This window comes from Polyodon spathula, chromosome 5 (genome assembly GCF_017654505.1).
Source record: "Polyodon spathula isolate WHYD16114869_AA chromosome 5, ASM1765450v1, whole genome shotgun sequence".
Lineage (NCBI taxonomy): Eukaryota > Metazoa > Chordata > Actinopteri > Acipenseriformes > Polyodontidae > Polyodon > Polyodon spathula.
This window is the reverse complement of record NC_054538.1, coordinates 29886189-29894081: the sequence shown is the minus strand read 5'-3', so window position 1 is coordinate 29894081 and position 7893 is coordinate 29886189. Positions and strand designations below refer to the sequence as shown.

At 36.5% G+C, this 7893-nt stretch overlaps 1 long non-coding RNA gene across 1 annotated transcript; it reads right to left on the bottom strand.

Moving 5' to 3' along the window:
- Positions 1 to 277: 277 nt before the first annotated feature.
- On the bottom strand, positions 278 to 7546 carry LOC121315278. Its single transcript, XR_005950227.1, has 3 exons — positions 7370 to 7546; positions 6714 to 6820; positions 278 to 347 (listed from the first exon to the last, which is right to left on the bottom strand). It is a non-coding gene; the product is annotated as an uncharacterized LOC121315278 (long non-coding RNA).
- Between the last annotated feature and the right edge of the window lie 347 nt (positions 7547 to 7893).

Genomic DNA, 7893 nt, shown 5'->3' with positions numbered 1-7893 from the left:
ATATAAAACTTTAATTATTTGAGTCTACCAGAAGATAGCAAGTAGGTCACCATGACCCAAATTCAATACCCTCTTAATCAAGAACATCAAAGGAATATACAACACACTACAGGAATAGGTATCCCCTACAGAACATTATAATGGCACTTCTTTATAGATGCTAAATGCTATGCATGAACAAAGAAACTGTTCTCTTGTTTTATGCTGTATCGCCTTTTTAGATGATTAATACTGCCACCTGCTGTCAAGGGAAAAAATCAAACCGATTTTAACTTACAGCTGTTGCCGAAGTTCTGTGTTGTCCTGTGGTGTTCCAAGCTGGTTTACAAGGCTTTGGATTTCATCAGCTGATTAAATATATGGAAAACAATATTAAGAATACATCTAAGGGTACAACCTGGTTCTGAAAAATTGTTGAAAATGATGTTTCACAACAACCTATGCGGGTAAGCAAATTCTAAATACATTGTAGAACAAGTTTTAATTCAAACATTCCATTCTTTGTTCTTGAACAACTCTCTACAGCGAACTTGGTCTATGGAATCTCAGCATACATGTGTATTGAGTATAAGGCCAATGTCTTGTAAACGGTTCAACATATATGTATTATTTTGATTATATTAGTAGTAGTAGTAGGTAATAATAATAATATAATAATAATAATAATAATAATAATAATAATATAAAATACACATACAAAAACAACATGTCTTAAAATATTTTTTAATCCAGTCCTGCCTTTGAGACCAAAAGACACTTGAGCATGCCCATTAAGCAGTACTGTACATGGTGTTAATAGACCTCAGATTACACTTTAAAAGATGACAACAGGTTCAAAAGGATTAAATGATGATGCTCGTCTTCAGAGTTCTGAAGGTATTAACCACTCTAATTGCATATTTGCGGCAGCTCTTGGCTATTAACACTCCTGTTATGTTCAGTGGAGAAGGAACACATGTCAGCTTGGGACCATGTTCCAATGATAAAGAACTACACAGAAATATGCACAAATCACAAGACTTATGACTGACTGACTTTTCAATCCCCACCAAGCAAAGATCCTAGCCCTGATATTCAGCGTATTTAACTGTTATGTTGGCGATGGGACTTCTAATCTCCATTTAGAATTTACATTTTCTGTATTTAAAACTTAATTTCTGAATTCTAAAAAGGTGTTTTCAGCACTGAATCCAAAATCAAAATAATGCAAAAATCTATTGATAAATATTTTTTTGACCAGTACTAAAAAATGTTTAATATCGTGATTGTACAAGCTCTGACTTGGGCGTTCCATCAGTTTTAATTCTGAATCTGGGTTCACGCCGGAAACTATGACATTGGGGAGGAGAATGACGCGTGGGACTTTTGTGTCACTGGACAGGGACGGAACAGGTAGGACAGAGATGACCACTCGTCGGAGGCTCCAGACTTGTCTGAAGTTGTCTGCGGTGGTCCACAGGGCACTATTTTAGGTCCTTTGTTATTTTCATTATATATGCTACCATTAGGTGTCATTATCCGCAGACATGGAGTGAACTTTCATTGCTGTGTTTCCTATGAGATGATACAGTTCACTGTCCTAAAAGTCAGGTATAATATTCGTCTGGGGAGGTAGGCATTTGGTAGGCATCAGGTGTTGGAAGTCTCCGACTTTTAATGCTCAAATAGATCAAAGAGGTTTCCAAACCCATTGACCTTGTGCCTTAGTGGCTCTCACCTTGACACTGACCGAGGAAAACGCATGTCTTATCTCATAAAAAAAAAGACAATGGATATTTCCATTTTTGATCGCCACACGGTCACCGACTGTCCAAGCCAACCGCGCTCATTTTTTCGCTGCTTAAGCCCCGTAGCTTATGATATACTTTGTTGTCCATTTTGCCTCCTAACCTATGGGATGAGCCCTACCTATTTGCAAGCACGTTAATGACCCCGCTACTGGGGAGGAATAAACGTCTCAATGAATGCGGGCATAGTGGGTTAACCGTGTGAATCTGGGTCTTCTCCCGATGAATGACCAAATAAATGTCCAGTTATTTGAATTGACTCCTTCCGAAAAGATACAGTCTCGGGGATTAATACCTTAAGCTGGGACCGTTACAGTTTGCAAGTCAAGACTAGAAACACACTTTTATAAAACGGCTTTCTTTTGGGTGGGTTTTAATGTAGTGGGTATATGCCTAATTTCTATTGTGGGTTTACTATAATAACTTATATTTTAATAATTATGTTTAATCATTTTAATCATGACATTTGTAGTTTTATTATTTATTTATTTATTTATTAAAATAAGTATTTATTTATATTGTATGATTTTAATTCGGTTCCCAGGGAATTACTCACTAATCGAACCACCAGAGTAAATCGTGGTCCCTTGTACTTAGGTGTTGGATTTGGTGGGTAAAACTGGGTAAGGTTTAAGAGATGATTGTGGTGCGCATTGTGCTTGCAGAGTTCTGAGAAGCTTGCTAAGTCAGGGATGTTGTGACAGGATGAAGACAATGTCATGGGTTAATTGCGCATACATTTATTATTACTGTTGTCGGCACTGTGCGTGCACGGTGTGTCTTTTTGACAAAAAAAGAGGTTCAAACCCCTTGCCTGCGGTTCAGTTCAGGCAAACCAGCCAGCCATGTGAATATGTGGCTGAGCCTGACCTGACTGCTTGGAAAACTTATATATGTGAATACAGCTGGACAAGAATACAGCTGGACAAAAAATAACTTAATTGATTGGTAATTTAGCCTAGCCCTCCTGTATTTAAGCCCAGCTCTTTGTGCTAGCAGGCAGCTCTGTTTTGGACAGGCTCCTGCTTTGCTGCTACTTTGCTAGAAGCCTACTTGGCAGCTTTTGTTGGTGTATAGTTAACAGTATTTCCTTTTTTTACTTCATTTAATAAAAGCGTGCAGCCTTGTGCTTGAACTGTAACCTCTGATTCCTGCTCCAGTGGCTACCATTATGCTTTTGTCCAGCCGGTCAATCCTTCACAGATGGAAATAACCATGCGACCAAAATGATAGAGTTTAATAAGACAAACTTCAGCATGTTAACTACTGTGGCCAAACAAAGATAGTATTAAATCCTGAATGGGTAAAACTGCGATGCAATAGGAGTCCTATTTCCATCCCTATGCGTTCAGCATTCTGTCACTGTGCCTGACTGCAGCAAGTGAATTGCAGTAGGTGAAAGATATATAGGGGCCCATATTATTTGAATTAAGTATAACATTCAATTTAAACAATGTGTTGCTGCAACAATAGTTTTAGATAAATAATAATAAAAAAAAAGGTTAAGAAAGATATCATATTGGTACTGCATTTCTGTCATTTCAGACTAGCCATGCCTCCTCAGTGGTAACTACTGCCCTGGGATACATATGTTGCATTTCATTTAAAATCTTTATAATTACAAGATATTGGCACTGTCCTGCAACCTACACTGACACAAGACAGCAGTTTGTTTTACATTAGGTCTGCTTACTATCACTAACCCATAAAGCCACTGTGTACCTTATGAAACAGCATGCAAAAAAGCTGATGACAGGATATAAAGGAGTAAGCTGAATGCAGTAATTAGACAAAGGAGAAAAGACTAACTAACTAGTTTTAGGAGTACCATTTACACAACCGTACACAAGAGGAAACATCTGTGTCATTGGTTTAATATCAGTTATTAAAATTAAAATGTTCCTTATAACAATGACAAACACATGCTGTACATGGTAAACACACACACACACACAGAAGTACAGTGATGTAGAACTGCATAGCTTACAATTTCATTAGGAAGGTTGTTATTTAAATGAGTAACTCACCAACATTACACTCTCAGCTAAAGAGAGTCTTTTCTTAATCCTGTGTTCATTTCTTGATATTGGCATCTCATACAGTATATGCTATCTTTAACTGGTTAACATTGTTTTATTCACTGCTGCACGCACCGATGTAAAGTGGATTCACAAACTGTTGTTAAATTCACCAGGAGTCCCTCAATGAACTGCTGTTAAACGCACCGCTGGGTCAATGCTGAAGCAGAGGATTCACCAAGGTTGAGAGTCGGTGAATTGCAGCAAAACCAATATGGCCACGGCCATGGTAGAAGTTAGTGTCTAGTACGGAGATACTTCTATCAATTTAATTGTAGATTCAGCAAATCTTTTGAAAATGGGAATGGAGTTGTGTACTCAATAAATATGTCGTGCTAATTAAAATAGTGATATAAATAGCAGCCAACAATCTCATGTTGTATTGTATTTGAAAAACTGCCTATGCCATTAGATCCTGCCTTTTGTACCACGGCTTGGCTCTGGTGTACAAGAATTAGAAATGAGACGAGAGAGAGAGAACAACGTGTTTTTTTTAAGTTTATTTTTTTTACCATGTATGCCATTTGTTTTTTTATACTTGAAACAAATATGTTATAATGCTGCGAAATCGGGGCTAACTGTATTTGAAAGTGCATCTATTAATATTTATAAATATTTACAATTGCAGGCTAGCTGCTTTCTACATTTGATTTTAATGTAACAAACTAGCCCTAATGTCCCTATAATATTAGTCGGTTAAAGATAACTATATCTTAACAGAGATAATAAGGCTTTAAGTTCTCAGTTCGTCCCAGTGAGCTTTCAGTTTATTTTGAAGACACTGCTTATGCAAGTTGATAAATCAGTGCTGTTTTCACCAAAATGACACACCCAGCTGCAGAAAGAGCAGAACATCAAGTGAGGCAGGTCAATTAGAGCAGCGATAGGTGCAGCTGTCAATCGATGAGCCAGTGTAAGTGTTAAGGATCAGTGGCACCAAAAAAGTAACACGTATTAATGCTGTTTTTGCAAGCATTTATTAATAACACATAGCGTTTCACGAGACTAAAGCCCTCCATAGCCTGAAATGGCTTTTGAAATCCAAGTCGCTATACCGAGTCAGAACGTCTTGAACATATCCTTGGACTTTCGGTTTCTTGCACAATTTCAGTGTACTTTGTTATTGGCTGTCAACCCCTCTATCACTTTCCCACCAGTCTAATAGAGTGCAATCATCCTCACACATGCCAACCACAGCCTAGCAAGCAGCAGCAGCAGCAATATCACCAGCAGGGATCCTAGTTTTCCACAATAAAAAAAAACAAAAAAAAACAAAAAAAAAAAAAAAAAAATCATGCGTTATTCCACAAGTAAAATAAGTGCTAAAAAATTAGTGTTTCCCTGCCACATGAATACACACATAAGCAGTACTACTGGTTAACAGTTAACACATCAAGTATTTACTGTTGTTCATGTTACACTTGTTGTGTCTCTGTTGTATTTTAGTTTATAACTTATAATTATTCTTGAACTGTAACCTTGTATTACAGTGTAACGTGTGTAAGTCACTTTGGATAAATGCGTCTGCTAAATAAATAAATAAAAATGGTTACACTTTCAAATTCTAAGCAAGTTACAAGCTTACCAGTGCCATTAATCAATAAAACAACATGTTTTTTTTTTTTTTTTTTTTTTACTTCAAACATTAAAAATAGTTCCCTGCTTTAATTTTTATTAATATATATATATAATATATTAATATCATTATAATATATATATATATATATATATATATATATATATTTTAATGTTAGTGAAAACAGAAGCTGCAGCATTTCCAGACTACAATTGTCGTGACTTTGGAATGGCCACTCTTAGTCTTGGTCTGACTTTGGAATGGCACCTCCTTAATGTGCTTGCTGAAACAATCTCGAACTGCCGATTGATCCACTTTGTACAGAAGAATGTCGGCTTTTACACACAAAATCAGAAACAACAGTTTCACAATGTTCTTTGGCAGTTGTAAGACGTTGAAATGATCCAAACACAGTGGTCTGTTGCAGTGTTTTTGATGGCCCTGCTGTTTCAGCCAATCTTGTTTACATATCCTTGCATTCAATTTATGTTTAGCGCTTCCCATGTACTCTATTAATGGTCTGCCTATGAGGGTAATCTACAGCTTGCTGCATGAAGTACAAAACAGCACATTACCAATGACCTGAAATTCGTCCTTGCCAAACTCATTGACCCGATCCTTAGGGGTGATTTTTTTATGTTTTCAGCATCTTTGAACAGCTCTGAATACTGAAGTAAACTGAACATGAATACCAGAAGCAGTTTTATTAGACAAATATGTTTATGTAAATGTAAAGCAAAGTTGCCTGTGTTAATGTTTATATATGGTACGTGTATTGATTTGGTTATTATCAAACAAACAAAAAAAGCCTTGCATGTTTTTTTTGCCCCTCCCCAAGTGTAAAACTAAAATATCCATGTTTTTCCGTGTTATTCCGTAGCAAACGGACTCCTAGGATCAGGCTGATTCACCAAACTGTTGTTAATTCCCCCGCACCGATGAGCTCCAAGTGATGTCACTTCTGACTCAGCGATGCAATGCACAGATGAATAAAACAACGCAGAAACAGCTTGTTCACATTCATTGTCAACTAAAACAGTTGTTTCTGTTGTTGTTATGTACTTATAAACCCTGATTTTCCTGAAGAAATGACATGCCAAACTTCTGCTTATAGTTTGGAACCAACCTTAACTTTGATTTCTGAAACTGCGAAAGGTTGGTTGGTATGTTGTTGCAACAAATATTTTAAAAATAGGTTGCAAATTCCCAGGTGCCAGCAGTGACCATCAAAAAATGCTGGGTTTTCTCAAATGAATATTGACGAATACTTACTGTGCTGCGTAATCTTCTGAATGTTTGAACCTATGGTCTGCGCAAAGCGGTTTGCATCACCATCTAACCCTGACTGGTAAGACATATTTAAGCAGTAGAAGTTCCACCTGAAAAACAAAAATGTAACGTGCGAGTCCTTTTCACCAAAGTCATTACTGACAAAACAATACTCTGAGAGTAAAAAGACAAAGTAACCCAATGACACTTTTCTTCTTATGCATTACATTAAGCCTAATAATTTTGAATTCATTTTATAAAAAAACATTTTTTAACATTAATGGGTGGGAGGGTTCTTCATGATGGGACAGAGTACAGACCTTACTTATTTTGAACATATTTTTACTTAATAACATGAAATAATCTTATAGAAATCCAGTATCTAGGAGTTCTCCCATGACACAAGCAGATGGATCCTCAGCTGTTAATCTAGCAACTTTGGTGGACTGATACAACTTTTTTTTTTTTTTTTTTTAACTTTTTAATTCCCTTTAAACAGAGTTTTACAAACTAGCACTACATGGACACCCGCACACACAGCTGAAACGCAATGCAATTAATAAATCATATTATTGCGCTCACATTTAGAATGTAAAAATGACTGTCTGCTTAACATAGTCCAACTAACGTTGTAATGTCTAAGGTTCCTTAATACTCACCTTATCTTGAGAAATTACTTTTAAATCAGATGTCGTGCGCTGCACATACGAGCACCAATTTCAAAAGCCATCAACGTGAAGGAGGAGGCAGTGTTAACCTTCTTTAAATTTCCTAAAGCTAATCTGATGCATTTCTTACATGTGTGTAGTAAGGCTAAGACAATAAAAGGCACATATATTTCTACCGCAGACTATATGGTAGAGAACACCTTGATGTGTATACTTAAACAAAGCTGAAAACACTGGACCAAATGGCACACCTAAAACATCAAATGACACACCTAAGAAGTACTGTAAGGCTGTAATTAACACAAAGTTTGCCATGGCATGCAGAGCTATACGCAGCTAAATTCAGAACAAACACCCGCTAGTAAAAAAAAAAAAAAAAAAAAAAAAAAAAAAAAAAAAGAAAACGAACCTTGTATCTTTGACGGCTCTGTACTGCAAGTACACTGTGTATAAAAACAAAACCAGCAACATATGTACGATAAATATATAACTAGGTCAGGCACAGCACACATGCA